Here is a 9453-nt window from a genome sequence, read left to right as displayed (position 1 = left end):
CTAATAAATCTTTTAAAAATATTTAAAAATATAAAACGACGATATTTAAACTATATATTAATCATGTATAGATTTTTGGAAATTATTTTGAGTCAAATTTACTTTTGTTGACTTTTGCATATTAGTCTCGAGCATTAGGATTGTGGTACACTATGACTTGATCTAATTTGTTAGACAAATATTGACCAACACATAAATATATATAATTAATTTAGGTTCGTGAATCCGAGGCCAACCTTGCACTTGTTCAATGACGTTATATGTATTTTTACTACGAAATACAGTATGGTGAGTTTCATTTGCCTTTTTACCCTTTATATTTTTGGGACTGAGAATACATGCGCTTTTATAAATGTTTGACGAAATAGACACAAGTAATTGAAACTACATTCTATGGTTGAATTATCGAAATCGAATATGCCCCTTTTTATTAAAGTCTGGTAATCTAAGAATTAGGGAACAGACACCCTAATTGACGCGAATCCTAAAGATAGATCTATTGGGCCTAACAAACCCCATCCAAAGTACCGGATGCTTTAGTACTTCGAAATTATATCATGTCCGAAGGAGGATCCCGGAATGATAGGGGATATTCTTATATGTATCTAGTTAATGTCGGTTACCAGGTGTTCACCATATGAATGATTATTTTTTTGTCTCTATGCATGAGACGTATATTTATGAGAACTGGAAATGAAATTCTTGTGGTCTATTAAAATGATGGAAATAAATGATTATGATAAACTAATGAACTCACCAACCTTTTGGTTGACACTTTAAAGCATGTTTATTCTCAGGTGTTAAAGAAATCTTCCGCTGTGCATTTGCTCATTTTAAAGATATTACTTGGAGTCTTTCATAGCATATTTCGAAGAACGTTGCATTCGAGTCATTGAGTTCATCAAAGATTATTATTAAATCAATTTATAGTTGGATAGTGAATATTATGAAATGGTATGCATGCCTGTCAATTTTTGATGTAAAGAAAGATTGTCTTTTAAAAACGAATGCAATGTTTGTAAAATGTATCATATAGAGGTCAAATACCTCGCAATGTAATCAACTATTGTGAATCGTTTATAATGTATATGAACGGGTTCTTTCACTTGCGTACTATTTAATATCTTGTACTTTGCGTTTTGCGGCTCGTACTCTTGTAATTTCTAGACGTTTCTCATCAATAATTTGAACCTCTTGGATTGTACTTTGTACTTTTGAGCTTTTTGATCGTTTGCGTCTTCAATTCGTCGAATCTGTCTTTTGTCTTCACCTTTATTATTTAAACGAATATCACTTGTAAATAGAACAATTGCAACTAAAAGCTTGTCTTTCTTGAGGGATAATGCTATGAAATATATGTTCGTTTTTAGCATTATCAGCCGGTTTTTCTCTATTTTACAAAAATGGCAATTTTTACCTTTCCGGATTGACTGGTTTTTGTTGACTGGGTCGTTCTCCTTTGTTGAGTGTTTGGTCTGATTCGCTCGTCCTTCCTCGTCACCTGTTTCGGTTCAGAGCGTTGCGGTGTTGTTGCCTCCTTGGCGGCTTTAGGGTCGTGAGAGGTGTTCTCTAGAGTCGTTGAGTGCCAAAAGGGTGGTTTTTCGGGTTGTTTTCTCGGTTGGTGTCCCTTCCTCCGTTTGGTCTGGGCTTTGACTGGTTAGGGTTTCTGGGCTGGCTGCTTCAGAGGTCTGCTTGGAGGTGTTGATCATCGAGGATTTAATCTGGGTTTCTGGTCGATGTTGCCTCGTGGGAAGTTTTCTTGGGTTTCCAGGCGGGTGTTTGGATACGGATATTCGTACGGAGGTTGATGCGGTTGGTGTGGGACGTGTGGGCTCTGGCTCGCGGTTGCAGGCTTCAATTCAGGTGAGGAACTTTCTTTTGGGTCAGGCTTTCTTGTTGGTGGTTACGTCAAGATGCAGCGGGCACGGTTTTAGTTTGTTTGTTAGTTTGGTTCTTGGGGATTGTTTTTCCCGATTTGTGTCGTTGCCTTCAATTTTGTAATTTGTTTGTAAGATCGCCTCTCTTTTGGCGAGTTCAATAGTTGTCAAACAGATTGTATAATTTGTCAATTGTAACACCACAAGATCGTCTGATCTTCTCTTTATTTATTTATATAATATGTTTTTCGCTAAAAAAAAATTAAATTAATACATTATTATTTTTATCATACAATTCATTACTACGTATTTAAGTCTAAAAAAATTTATTTGTATCATACAATTCATTATTTGATGTAATGATTTATTTGATCTATCTAAATCAATAAATTTAGATGTATCTAAATCAGTGCCGTCTTGTCAATTTTATGAGCTCTGTTCGATAAATAAAATTGGACCCTTTATATACGAAATTTTTCATGTATTTTACTGAATTCAATAAACAAAAGTGGGCCCTTTAAATTCTAGGTTGACTATGTTTTCTATTTTAAAAATCTTTACCCTTTTAATTAATAAATGAACTAGATATGTAACATTGGGCTAAAATTTTTGGGCCCCTAAATATATTGGGGCCTGTGCGGCCGCACGTCTTGCACGCCCTAATATCCGGCCCTGATCTAAATTGATAAATTATTTGACGTAATGAATTATCTAAAATAAATTATTTGATGTATCTAAATTAATAAATTATTTGTACCATACAATTCATTATTTGGCATTAAGAAAACCTAACTTATGTTCAACGATCTACAATATTGACTCCTTTTCGTACCAAATTTTTTTTTTTTTTTATTTTATTGACAAAAAACAAGGATTAAATTAATAATAATTTTTCACTAAAAAAGTGAAAAATTAACAATTAAATAGAAGGTTTAAAAGAATGCAAACTAAACTCACAACACTTCATGTCCAAATGCTAGAACCCATCATTAGAAAATATACATAAAACACTAGAAGACATAAATATCTGAATATGTAAGCCACAAAATTCTTTTACAAATTAGATGATATCATTACCTACCTTCTGTCACCGTAAAAATTTTCTCACCCGAGTGAGCCCGCAAGAACTCATCTTCTTTTAGACTATCCAACATAACATGACTCAATAAAGATTGTAACTTAAGGAGTTGATTATTATTATTGTATGGGTCAAGATTAATAGAGAACTCAAGATCCCATATGAAAGATTCATTCTTACTAAAAAAATTCCATATCTACCGGTTTCTTCATATGGAATCTTTCTTTACATTAAGTCTTAACCACCATTTAGCTAATAAAGTTAACTTTTTCAACCTTAAGGGAACGATACCAAGACCACTACATTCTTTTGGAATACAAACTTAGTCCAATTAACTAATGCCATTTTCTTTACGCTAGAATTTCAACCCAAACAAAATTCCTTTGCAAACACCCACCAAATACTTTCCCCTAGAGTTCCACGTCGCAATATTCATACTTTCGATTTATTAGGGCATTCGTTGCTATCGAACATACCCTTCAAAAACCCACGGAATTCTTCCATGTTCTTTTCTTTTAGACATTTCTTGGGGTTTAGTATTTTGGCAGGAACTTTAATTGGCTTTTTTGAAAAGCCATTCGACTCTTCTATCTTGCTCATAGTGATAATTTCGTACCAAATATGTCACATAGTAACCAGCTAGATTAAAAGCATTTCATTTACGTAGATGACAGTGACTTGATGTAACCAGCTAGATTACGCCACGTCGGCTAGTAAAACCAAACAGGGTCATCAAATGGTCTTGTCGGTAAGTATATAAAATAATAAGTCAAACATGTAAGTGTCATGTGAAAGTAATAAAAGATTTGTTTGTTTTGGGCATACCTTTAATGATATCAATGCTGTCTAAAGGAGATGTTGACTCGTCATTATCAAACCCATCCGAATCAAGAACCGACACTGGACTCGGTATAATCGTACCCGAACTCGGTTGTGACTCGGTCATTTCCGCTATGTTATGAAGTAACTTTGTCACATCTTTGTAACAAACTCTTTCCTTCTTTACATACTTCCCATTTATATCTCTATCAAATAATAAACAAACAAATTATATAAACCACATAATTAAGTTACCATTATAGGGTGATCAATCTATACACCATAATAGCATTGTTAATTATCAACGTTTTTATATATTCCCTCTATCTCAAAAAAACTGTCAACTCAAACAATTATTCTGTGACGGATGGAGTATTTGCTAATTTGATTGTTTATACAGAAAACTATATAATAACGATACCCTTAACGGACCTAGCTAGTTATGTTTTTCGTATAACCAGTTAGGTCCGTCAACAAAAAAGCGCATTCGCAATTTCCAAACCTCAGAATCGGTCGTAGAAGGTGTGCAAAGGTCGTTTTCAATGGAGTTTTACTCGTCTCTAACGATGTTTTTTACGAGTTTTTTCTTTGGAAGCCGATTCGTCCTTTTAGGTAAAACATTGGGCGAATTAATTGGCGAATTTTGTAGTGAATCTATTGGTTGCTTAGCTCGTCTTTGGATCTGGATACTCAATGGTTTTCTTTTCACAATTGAATTACAACTCTTCAAGTTACTCTCGGGACAAGTTTCCATTTCTCACCGGATTCCTCTTGCGATTTTCAATAACATTTTTACGCGTGGCTCGACTAGAATCATGTCCCGGTTTCATGAGAACAATGCTCGATTGATCACATCGTAAATTTCTCTCATACACGAAATTTCGTTGGTTGTTTCGTTTCAAAGGTGTATCAGAAGAATGCAAAAGGTCTTTAAGTTGTAAAACTTCTAGAATTTGTTTCAATGTGGTTAGATCATTTGATTGTTCACCCATTCTTATCGTTCGATTTTGCTTTGGGAAGAAATCGTTTGAATCAAAGAAGCTTCTCGACTTCCACCCATTCGTTCTAGAACATTCCGACTTCAATGTATTTACGGATTCAACATTTTCATTTGTCTTCTTTTGTGATTGATTTGGAAGTTTCACTTTAAAGTTATTCGTATCAATGTATTTCGAACGAACAATATCTTTAGAAACCCGAGTTTTTGAGCAGATCTTCGTAACTCGGGTTTCACAACATTAGGTGAAACTTTCTGATTAGGCGATGATAACGATTTGAACCCCTTGAGTCTAGCTATGACACTTGGGGATCGTGTTTGCTTCTCATCTCCATCAGCAATCGTTGTATTACTATTAATATTACTATTATCATTACTATTATTGTTATTGTTACTACTTTCACTTTCACATTCAGACGATTTATCTGATAGTTGTGCATATTCTTTTCGACGAATACTCGCTATCGAATCGACTATCACTCTAGCATCGGGCGAATGTCGACCCAATTCTTTACTCGATTTCAACGACTTCTGTTTTCCATCCGCATTCTCACTCGGAGACGATTGAAAATCATCTAGACTCGCCCCCGAACTCACGGTCTCCTGTTAAATAAAACACAATCATAATAAATGTATAATTGAAACGGTATTTATTTATAGATTTTTTTTAACGGCGATTTTTTGGGATCAATAGATCATTTATTTCAAAGACCCTCATTATTTTCACGTAACACACACGTTCGGGCGGAAACCCGAACCCGATCGACGGTACCCGGGAACACATCCATTCGGGCAGTGGTCCGGGTAGAGGCCCGTGAACGAATCCGGTAAAACCTCCTTATAGGGTAAATATATACCACCATTATTGGTGTTCAATTGGTTAAAAAAAATTATGTCATCCCTAAGGATCGAACCCATGACCTCTCCTTATCAATGACACAAAGTACATGCGGGAACCGTTGGGCAGATTACATGTGAATTAAATAATACTACTCCGTAAACCCTACACACGCAAATGAGTCGGCCTATATGAAAACACTAGCTACTCTATTGTCTAATGCCTATAGCTAACATTTTTTTATTAATTACTGTAATATTTCATACATTTTCCATTTGGGGAGTGATCCGTACACCACCAGTTTTTAGCCGTACACCACCAAACTTGCATTATGATGTTGTACTGTACAACACTGTAAAGCATGTTTGGTGGTGTACGGCTAAAAATTGGTGGTGTACGAATCATCACCCTTTCCATTTTCACCACATTTTGTTATCGTGGTACAAAAATTAGTATGAATGAACACAGAATAATAAACATATATGCAAGAGGATATAGGTAGAACAATGTGACACAATATATAAAGTAAAACGGTAAAAACTTACGGCGGTGGTGGGAGGAGGGAGGCTGTGATGACCCAGAAATTTCGACTAAATTTAAACTTAATCTTTGTATGATAAACATTTCCGACACGATAAGCAAAGTCTGTAAAACTGAATCTCAAAATTTTTGAATTACTTTTATATATTTAAATACCTTCGGTTGTTTTCGACGATTCGCGAACAATTATATGTAAAAAGATACATATATACTATAACATGAAAATGTAACAATGTATTAATTGTTTGATACCGTACATTAAACTTATTGGTTTAAATATCTATTTGAATGTATATGATAAGTTGAAATATTTATTATTAAAATTTATTTATAAATAACGTCCAATGTGTATTTAAAAACTGATTTATGTATATTAAAAAGATATATACATATATATAATAAACGATAGTAACATTCGTTTATTGATTCAATTGATATTTAGATAAGTTAACTAAAGCGTTTAAGATGAACCAGTTAAACACTAATTTGCTACAGTGTTTTCAAATTGCCACATTACTCAAAATGCTATAGTGTTTTCAAAAATCACTATTTGCTACAGTGAAATTGACTTTGCTACAGTGAATTGCTACAGTAAAATTTGACTTTGCTACAGTAACGTTGCTACAGTAAAACACTATTTTAAAATGTATTTTTAACAAATAACGAGACGATGATTTATAGAAGTAAATGACCAAAATACTCAAAAGTTTAAGATATACTATGAGTGGTATAGTTTATGGATAACTTAAGGCTATATCTTGACAAAGGTACGTGTCACGAAACGTAAAATGCAAGTTTTCTCAGCGTACGAAAGGACATTCGAAAAACCAGAACCGGGACATAAGTCGAGTGATGACGTACGACTTATCGGAACAAAAATTACAAGTCAACTATGCACGTGAATTTAATATAATATATAATTAATTATTTAAATTATATATATTATATTAATATTTAATTATGTCGACGAGCTAAATTACAAAGCATATGTGAGCTGTCCCTGGTCCTCATGCGAGTCGCATGGCCAGAAGGCCATTTCCATGCGAGTCGCATGACTCCAGATTTCAGGCCACATCTATAAATTTCAGTGTTTTCGCTCGATTTAAATCACACACATACACAAATATATATATACTCCGTAATATTATTTATTATTTATTATTATTATTATTATTATTATTATTATTATTATTATTATTAATAAGATTATTATTAATCTTATTATTTTTTATTATTATTAGTGTTATTATTTTTGCGATACAAAAATAATAATGTACAAAAAATATTACGACGGAGTGCTGTCCAAGTAATTTTCAAAATGAGTTTTCGAGCAAGCTAGATCTAAGGAAATTATGGGTTATTGCCAAGGAGGTTATGGGTAATGTTCGGGGGTATTTTTTTGTGAATCAAACCTCGTGTTTATCATCTCCGATGCGTCTACGTGCTTTCCTACAATATTGTATATCAATATTTAACTGTGAGTTTCATGAGATCCCTTTTACTCTCTACGTTTTTGGGCTGAGAATACATGCAAATGTTTTATTAACCGATATACAATATTTATATGTGTGAGTTTCATTTGATCCCTTTTTAAATATATTTTTGGGCTGAGAATACATGCGCAGTTTTATAAACTGTTTTACTAAATGGATACAAATACTAAAACTGATTTTGTGTGAGTTTCATATGATCCCTTTTACTCTTTATGTTTTTGGGCTGAGAATACATGCAAATGATTTAATAACTGTTTTACAATATCTATATGCGTGAGTTTCATTGATCCCTTTTTAATTGCTTTTGCAACATATATTTTTGAGCTGAGAATACATGCACTTTATTTTAAACGCAATGGATACAAGTACATACTAAATTCTACACTGAGTTTGAACCGAAAATCCCTTAGCTTTGGTAACTGTTAACTGCCAGTTATAAGAACTGGTGGGCGCGAGTAGTAGTATATGGATCCATAGGGCTTGATATCCCCGTCCGAGCTAGAGCGCTAGCCTTTTAACGGACGTATGCTATTTGAGAAGCGTACACGTTGGTTAGCGTATATTATTAAGATGATTATACAAAGGGTACAAATTATATAAACATTAAAGTTTAGTTACCAGGGTGCTCAATTTTGTAGAACCGATTGATAAACGTTTCGAATGAAACAACTGAAATCTTGTGATCCACCTTTTATGTAAAACCTATTGATAAACGTTTTGAATAAAACAACTGAACTTTTGTAATCCACATTGATATACGGATTATGTGTAATATTAAAACTATGAACTCACCAACCTTTGTGTTGACACTTGAAGCATGTTTATTCTCAGGTTTCTAGAAGTCTTCCGCTGTTTGCTTATACGTGATACAAGATATGTGCTTGGAGTCATACATGCTATATACAAGAAACTTGCATTCACCAAACCATTACCATGTATCTTATTTTGACTGTATTGTCAACAGATGTATTATTGTAAACCATTTAAATGGTGATTGTCTATACGTAGGAATCATCAGATGTTAAAAACCTGGAATTTATATATTCATTTATGAAATACCTTTTCAAACGAATACAATGTTACAAAATGTATCACATAGAGGTCAAATACCTCGCAATGAAATCAATGAATGACGTGTTCGTCCATATGGATTTGGAGCGATCGTCACAGAGGCGTTTGGCGGATTGAAGTCGTTTTCCGGCCAAAAAATGTTGACGGTCAAAGATCTGAAGAAAACCGGACATACAACCAATCTGTTTATTATTGTTATCACCATTATTAAGTAAACCGGCCATTTATAAGAGATAAAAACTAAAAACCCAATATGTGTAATTGTTTTTTTGGGTAAGATTTGAAGGCTCACATTGATATTTTTGAGTGTGGAGTATTTGAGGTTTTATTGTTTAAAAGGAGGATGAAATGAAGCAGGTTGCTGTGAGGAGAGACGGAGGTGGGGTAGCCTTCTTACACGGATCAACTGAAAAAAAAAAAAAAAAAAAAAAGAAGCTGTACGTCCTGAATACGAAATTTGTGGTCACCACAAAGTTATCTGCTTTTCATACTTCGCTTCTTTTATCTTTTCTTTGTATTTTTTTTTTCCCGAACGTTTCTAGAGCAAGCTTAGAAAGAATTAATTATTTCATTGACGGTGTATTGGTGTTTGAATATATGTTTTGCGTCAGCGCCTTTAGAGTACGATCGGTGTTTTGCATACTAATTTAATTACACCGACCTTTTTTTTGATCTTTTCCTCACGAGACATCGACTATCCTTCTTATTTTCTTTGGTCAGATCAATCTAGCGAAGTTAAT

The 9453-nt window shown here is 33.7% G+C and overlaps 1 pseudogene; it reads right to left on the bottom strand.

The window, feature by feature from the left end:
• Positions 1-2477: 2477 nt before the first annotated feature.
• LOC139852569 (uncharacterized) lies at positions 2478-8937 on the bottom strand (annotated as a pseudogene).
• Between the last annotated feature and the right edge of the window lie 516 nt (positions 8938-9453).

The sequence above is a fragment of the Rutidosis leptorrhynchoides genome, chromosome 1 (genome assembly GCF_046630445.1).
Source record: "Rutidosis leptorrhynchoides isolate AG116_Rl617_1_P2 chromosome 1, CSIRO_AGI_Rlap_v1, whole genome shotgun sequence".
NCBI lineage: Eukaryota > Viridiplantae > Streptophyta > Magnoliopsida > Asterales > Asteraceae > Rutidosis > Rutidosis leptorrhynchoides.
The sequence above is the reverse complement of the archived record's forward strand: the minus strand, read 5'-3'. Positions and strand labels throughout refer to the sequence as shown.